This window comes from Benincasa hispida, chromosome 12, assembly GCF_009727055.1.
Source record: "Benincasa hispida cultivar B227 chromosome 12, ASM972705v1, whole genome shotgun sequence".
Classification (NCBI taxonomy): domain Eukaryota; kingdom Viridiplantae; phylum Streptophyta; class Magnoliopsida; order Cucurbitales; family Cucurbitaceae; genus Benincasa; species Benincasa hispida.
Genome location: NC_052360.1, coordinates 18,283,796 through 18,290,846, shown reverse-complemented (window position 1 = coordinate 18,290,846; position 7,051 = coordinate 18,283,796).

Sequence of the window (7,051 nt, the reverse complement as noted above, 5' to 3'; positions counted from 1 at the left end):
AGTCCAGACTCATGCCTATTTGGCAGCGGAGTTGTGATCATTTATTTATACGTTGATCACGATTCCTACCTTCGTTTTGGCTTGCCCCTACGTGTGTCATGTGGACATCCAACTACGAGTAGTATCCGATCGTAATGTTGTGAATTTTTTTTTGTGAGGCTAAAAATAGCAAGGTCGAAAAATGAATACCGCACCTCTAAATTTAAAATGCGGCAATGTACTCATTGCTAAAAGATTGAAATAAGTCATGCGATGCTCTTAAGAAGTTTCGTAAAAAGTCAGTGTGAAAGAAAGCTAGAAAACCACTAACTTCTAGAAATATTTCATGACGTGACTGCCCTAAAATTAAGTTGACTCTAGTATATAGGAAAAAATAAAGGCATGCGTTTCATCATTGAAATCATAATTGGCAAAGAGAGATAATGCGGCGACTTACTAAATTAACCAATGTTAAATGATTGCGTCGACCAAAGAGGATGCGATGATAAAATCTTTAGATTTAAAATGTGATGTGATAGTGCAAAATTTGGAATAAATAAAGTCAAGGAAAGATACAACTCCCAAATTTGCGTTGTCGCCCCCATTATTTTTTAACGCATCCTACTTTGCCGCGAACTGCTTTCTTCGATTGTGGTGATGGAATGAAGTAGTTGCGTCTTTCTGTAGCGCCTCTACAATCGTTCACCTCGATCGTTACAAAAAAATATTGAGAGGTTCAAATAACAATAAAACAAAGTTAACAAAACGCCATTTTTTTTAAACAATAGATAACGAAATGACAATACTAAAAAGTGATAGAGATAAGTTCATGAATTCAAGATTTCAACGGATACTTCACAGAACTTGCGTCCCTGATGAATTTGAATCGCATGATTGTGCAGCGACCGCCCACTTCTTTTTCATTCAGAGTTTCTTAGGTTCACGGATGTGACCTTGCGATGCCAGTCTTCTCCGCGATATATTTTCACTCGTTGTCCATTAACTTTGAATATGTTGGTTCCGTCGCCATTGGATAACTCGACCGCACCATGCGGGAATACCTCTCTGACTATGAAGGGTCCGGACCAATGTGACTTTAATTTCCCAGGGAAGAGTCGTAGCCATGAATTAAATAGTAAGACCTTTTGCCCCACTTGGAGATTTTTTCCGCATAATCGTTTGTCATGCCAATGTTTTGTTCGTTCTTTGTAAATTTTGGCATTCTCATAAGCATGCGTTCTCCATTCATCCAGCTCGACCAATTGGAGTTTTCTTGCTTCCCCTGCTGCCTTTAAGTCGAAGTTAAGCTTTTTCACTGCCCACAACACTTTGTGCTCTAGTTCAAGTGGCAAATGACATGCATTACCAAACAGCGCATCGTCCAGCTTTGTTACCCAATCTTTTCGCGAAGGCTTTACCACCTTCTCCAATATCAGCTTGATTTTTCGGTTGGACACTTCAGCCTGACTATTCGTCTATGGATGGTATGCGGTGGCCACTTTATGGAGGATATTATATTTGCGCAGCAATTCTTTGACAGTGTAATTGACAAAGTGGGTACCTTCATCACTTATTATGGCACGTGGAGTGCCAAAACGAGTGAAAATATTTTTCTTCAGGAATTTGGAGATTGCCACTGCATCGCTTGCAGCGCATGCTACTGCTTCTACCCACTTGGACACATAGTCGATGGCTAACAAAATATATTTGTGACCATTCGATGGTGGGAATAGTCCCATGAAATCAATGCCCTAGACGTCGAACAACTCTAGTTCTAAAATGATGTTCATGGGCATCGCATGTTTCCATGAAATATTACCCGTGCGTTGGCACCGGTCACATTTCATCACGTAGTTTCTTTTGTCCTGGAATAGTGTTGGCCAATAATACCCATTTTGAAATACTTTTGCTGCTGTGCACTGGCCTCCAAAGTGCCCTCCATAAGGCGAGTCATGACATTGTGATAATATGCGTTGGTGAGCAGCATCCGGTACACACAGACGCAGAATCTGGTCTGACCCCCTCTTATACAGATTTGGCTCATCCCAATAATAAGATCTGCATTCATGTCTGAGCCTGTCTCTTATACACATCTAGATGTGTATAAGAGACAGGTTACAGAATCTGGTCTGACCCCCTTTTATACAGATTTGGCTCATCCCAATAATAAGATCTGCATTCATGTCTGAGCCGCCTCTTTTGGTGGTCGGTGTAATCTTCAGAAAATTTCTCTCAAACCAGATAATTTACCACGTCTGCATACCATGACAATTCTTCAATCTGAAATAGCTGCTCATCTGGGAACGTTGCGCTCACTTCTGACTAATTGCGGTCAACCTCTGGATTTTCTAATCTGGATAAATGATCTGCAACTTGGTTCTCCATCCCTTTACGATCAATTATTTTCATATCGAATTCCTAGAGGAGGAGAACCCATCTAATCAATCTCCCGGACAGATCGAGAGACTGCCGGAAAACAATACAAAGGAGAGAAGTCCAACCCTTGCGAGAGTAAAAATCTGCAACTAGATCAAAGTTGAAGTGATAAAGAGCAGTGTAAAAGGCCACGAGATGCAAGACATTGCTTACCTGACTCTTTATTTCTCAAATTCTTTTGTTGTTTTGTACTCAATACTTTATTTGTAGAAAATGGAAACTTCATTTCGATTTATGTTCAGTCTCTCCACACCATGCATGAGTAACTAAATTTGTGAATGGGTTGAGAAGTACTTAGCTAGTATAACCTAAGCTACGTATTTTATGCGATCATCTTGTCTTATGTGTGCGTCATTCATCATTTGGAAGTACTTGAGAAAGTAGTCTAAAGATAGAATCTAGGCTTGAGAGAGTCAGATTAGATCGCATAAGCAAGAGTAGAAACTTAGAAATAAGTTCTATCTGTTGTTTTCCATACACATCACATGCGTCCTAGAAATAGGAAATGTGGCATTTTGCATTGAGAAATGTAGTACTAATATTTGTGTATAGCATGATTGCATAACTTGTACTCAAGCTTGGGAAATGTTAGGTCAGTCTCTTTTCAACCCCTTCATCGCATACTTGTTATAACTCTATGCTTACATCACTCCACGTTTAACTCCATCACATAGAAAAATCTAAATCAAAACACCATCTACTTATTTTTCACCACCGCAATAGAATCAGAGAGTCCATCGCATATCTATTTAGTAGTCCCTGTGTTCGACCCTGGACTTACCAGGAAGCTAAGAAGACTTATACTTGGGCTTTGTTAGGAAAACTTGTATGATCATCGCTTCCACACATCATCACATACACACATCATCGCACTATAAATCAACACATCATCTTCTAATAAAAATCTTCCAACAATATTATTCGAAGACAACACAACATGCATATCCCAAATCAAAGGAGAATATATTAAAGAAGATAGAACAAAACATATTTCACTAAAGCTTTTCTACACTCATGATCTTGAAGAAAATGGTGACATCACGGTACAACACATTTGTTCAAAGGATAACCTAACAGACTTATTTACAAAGTCATTACCCATCGCAACCTTTGAGAAACTGGTGCACAACATTGGAATGCGACGATTCAGAGATCTCAAAGTTTCCATGAAGGGGAGCGAGTATATTATATTCTTTTAGGATTATTAGATTATATGAAATATGTACTCTTTTTCCTTTACTAGGATTATTTTCCATTGGATTTTTTCCTGATAAGGTTTTAACGAGGCATATTTCATATATATAATAAACATATAAGGGGGAGTATTATATATATTATAAATAGGTGTTAGATACCCATGCTTAGCGTCCAATACCAAATGTCATTTTTCCATTATCACATATGTTGCCCATGTGTCATTCAACTACCTATACATAGTGTCCAAATGTGTCACTTCCTACTTGCCAAAAATCCCTATAAATTAATGGTCATTTGTGGATTTTGTAGATACGCATATATTGGTGATTAATCCAAAAAGAGCGGAGAAATTAGAGAAATTCTTCTTTTATTATTTTATTTACTTGTGTTATTTGTTTATTTATTTATTTTTATTATTTTATTAATTATTATTATATTATATTTTCTCCATATCTATGTTTCGTTGTGCTCCTCAATTTTACAACAAAAATAATATAATACTTGAGGGCATGAAAATAGAATCAACATTTTATTAATGAATTCAAACATGTGGCAAAATTCAAATTTTTATGTTTTTAACTCAATCTCGGTCTCGATCTCGGTCAGGAAGCATTGAGAAAAACTATTTGAACAAGTTTTGAAAAGTGTCCTAATTGTGAAATATGAGAATTATTTTGTGGCTATTTCTAACAATTTCTACCTCAAAATTTAGGGGGCAAAAAGGAAATTTGTTTTACTTCTTAAAATTGAGGATTTTACATTTTGTTAAGGGTTGTTTTTAAATATAGAAAAATAAACCAAAATATTTACAAAATATAGCAAAATTTTATAACTATCGATAATAGACGCTGATAGACACCGATAGGCTTCCATTAGAGTGATATTGTTAGACACTGATGGAAGTTTATCAGTGTCTATCAACGTCTATCATTGATAGTTCTAAAATTTTGCTATATCTTGTAAATATTTTCAACAGTTTTACCATTTGAAATCATTTATCTTTTGTTAATGCCATATTTGGGTGAAATTACTAAAACAAAACATGTCAGCATGCATATTTCTCTTTCCTCTTATTTTTGCAACAAAGATTATCAAACCCACGAAAAAGAAAAAAAGAAGGGAAAATCGTAAGTGAGAGGGATGAGAAGATTGACAAGGAAGAGGAAGGAAGAAGAAGAAAAGGAAAATGGAGAAGAGCAAAGTAATAGGGAAGAATAAATTAAAGCTAATATTGTAAATTTTGAGTCAATAAGTTTGTATTTGGAGTGTAAAGTTGTAAGATGAAGTTTTTCGATAATTGTATAAAGCAAATCAAGAGAAGAATATCAAATTATTCTACAAATGTGAAAATTAGAGAATCGAGATTAAAGGAAAGATAGGATTCTTCCATAAATGTGAAAAGCAGAAAAATATGAGTGATAGCATTTAAAATGTGCTATCATATTCCACTTAACTCGAGATTGTTCCTATATTTTATGTGTTTCATTGATTATTTTATAGGTTTCAAGCACCTAAAGGGTAGAACGATGAGTTGAAAATAAAGGATTGTTGGGAATTTTCGTTGTCCTTTGGACTTCCCTTTTCTCTTGTGTATTGTATTTCCAATGAATGATTAATGCTATAGCCTTATTTCCTTTATACAAGCTTGCCCTAGTTTGTTACAATAGTAATAATACAAAAGAATAAGAATAATACATGTGGCACTTCATGATAGGTGAATGGTAAAACAAATTCTTAACTAATTGGTGAGTCACCTCCTTCTTCTTCCACCCTTGCTTTACCTTTCCCATTTCTAATTTCTTCTTAACATCCCCCCTCAAACTGGAGGGTACTTCAAGTACTTCTAGTTTGGCTCGTAATGTATAGAAGTTTGTGTTGTTGAGTGGCTTTATGAGACAGTCAGCAAGTTGGTCGGTTGATGGTACATAGCGAATATTGATGTATCCTTTTAGAACATGGTCTCGGATGAAGTGAAGATCAATTTTAATATGTTTGGTTTGAGAATGAAACACCGGATTTGCAGATAAGGTTTCTGTTCCTAGATTGTCGCACCATATGGTGGGTTTTGTGTTTTACTGTAATCCTATCTCACCTAGTAGTTGTTGGAGCCAGAGGACTTCAGAGGTGGCATGAGCAAGTGCTCTATATTCGGATTCGATGCTCGAACTTGCTACCACTTCTTGCTTCCTTGAGGACCAGGAGACGATGTTATTTCCCACAAATGTACAATAGGCTGCCACTGATTTCCTGTCATCAAGATTGTAGGCCCAGTCAGCATTCGAGTAGGCAAATATATGTAGATTCGGGCTTGGTTGAAAGTAGATTCCATAGTGCTTTGTTCCACTGATATATCGAAGTACCCTTTTTGCTGCTTGCCAATGGATATTAGTTGGGGTTTGAAGGAACTGACTTAGTTGGTTGACAGCATACGTGATGTTCGGCCGTGTAGGCATTAAGTACTGAAGGGCTCCTATAGTACTCCGATATATGAACGGTTCAGAGAGAGGTTGTCCACCAGCCTTGGACAGTTTGCTTCCTTAGACTGTTGGCGAGAGCATCGGTTTCACATCAGACATATTAAGCTTATGTAGTAAATCATCTACATATTTTGACTGATATATCAGAATACCAGAGTCAAGAGAGTGTACTTGAATTCCCAGAAAGTATCGAAGTTGGTCGAGGTCTTTTAGTGCAAAATGTATGTCCAGTGTCTGTATGAGTTGTTCTGTGAGTTTAGTGTTATTACCTATGACAATGACTCGTCAACATAGACAAGGAGATATATGATCGAGCCTTCCTTGCAATAGATGAATAGAGAGGTGTCTGATCTTGACTGATAGAATCCTCACTGCTTGAGAACTGAGCTGAGGGTAGTATTCCAGGCTTATGGTGCTTGTTTCAGACCATAGATTGCTTTGTCCAGCTTGCAAACGTGATTTGGATGTTGAGTGCTGGACATACCCTGGTGGTTAGCTCATATACACTTCCTCAGTTAGTCTTCCATTTAAGAATGCATTGTTGAAATCAAGCTGCCTCAGCATCCAATCGTGTGACATAGTAGCACTGATGACTACTCGGATCGTTGATGACTTCACCACTGAGCTGAATGTTTGAAAGAAGTCGACTCCATGATGCTGATGGAAGCCCTTTGCTACCAGTCGGGCCTTATTCCTCTATATCGTGCCATCCATGTTTCGCTTGAGACGAAATATCCATTTGTTCCCAACAACATTCTGAGATGGAAATGGAGGAACTAGTGTCCAGGTCTTGTTTATCATTAGCGCCATATATTCTTCATCCATTGCCTTTTTGCATTGAGGGGTCGCAAGTGCTACTGTAATTATGGTGGGCTCTATTTGAGACCAATCGGTGGCTTTGCTCGTTATCAAGGCTTTTGGTTTAAAAATGCCAGCTTTTGCTCGGGTGATAATTGGATGAG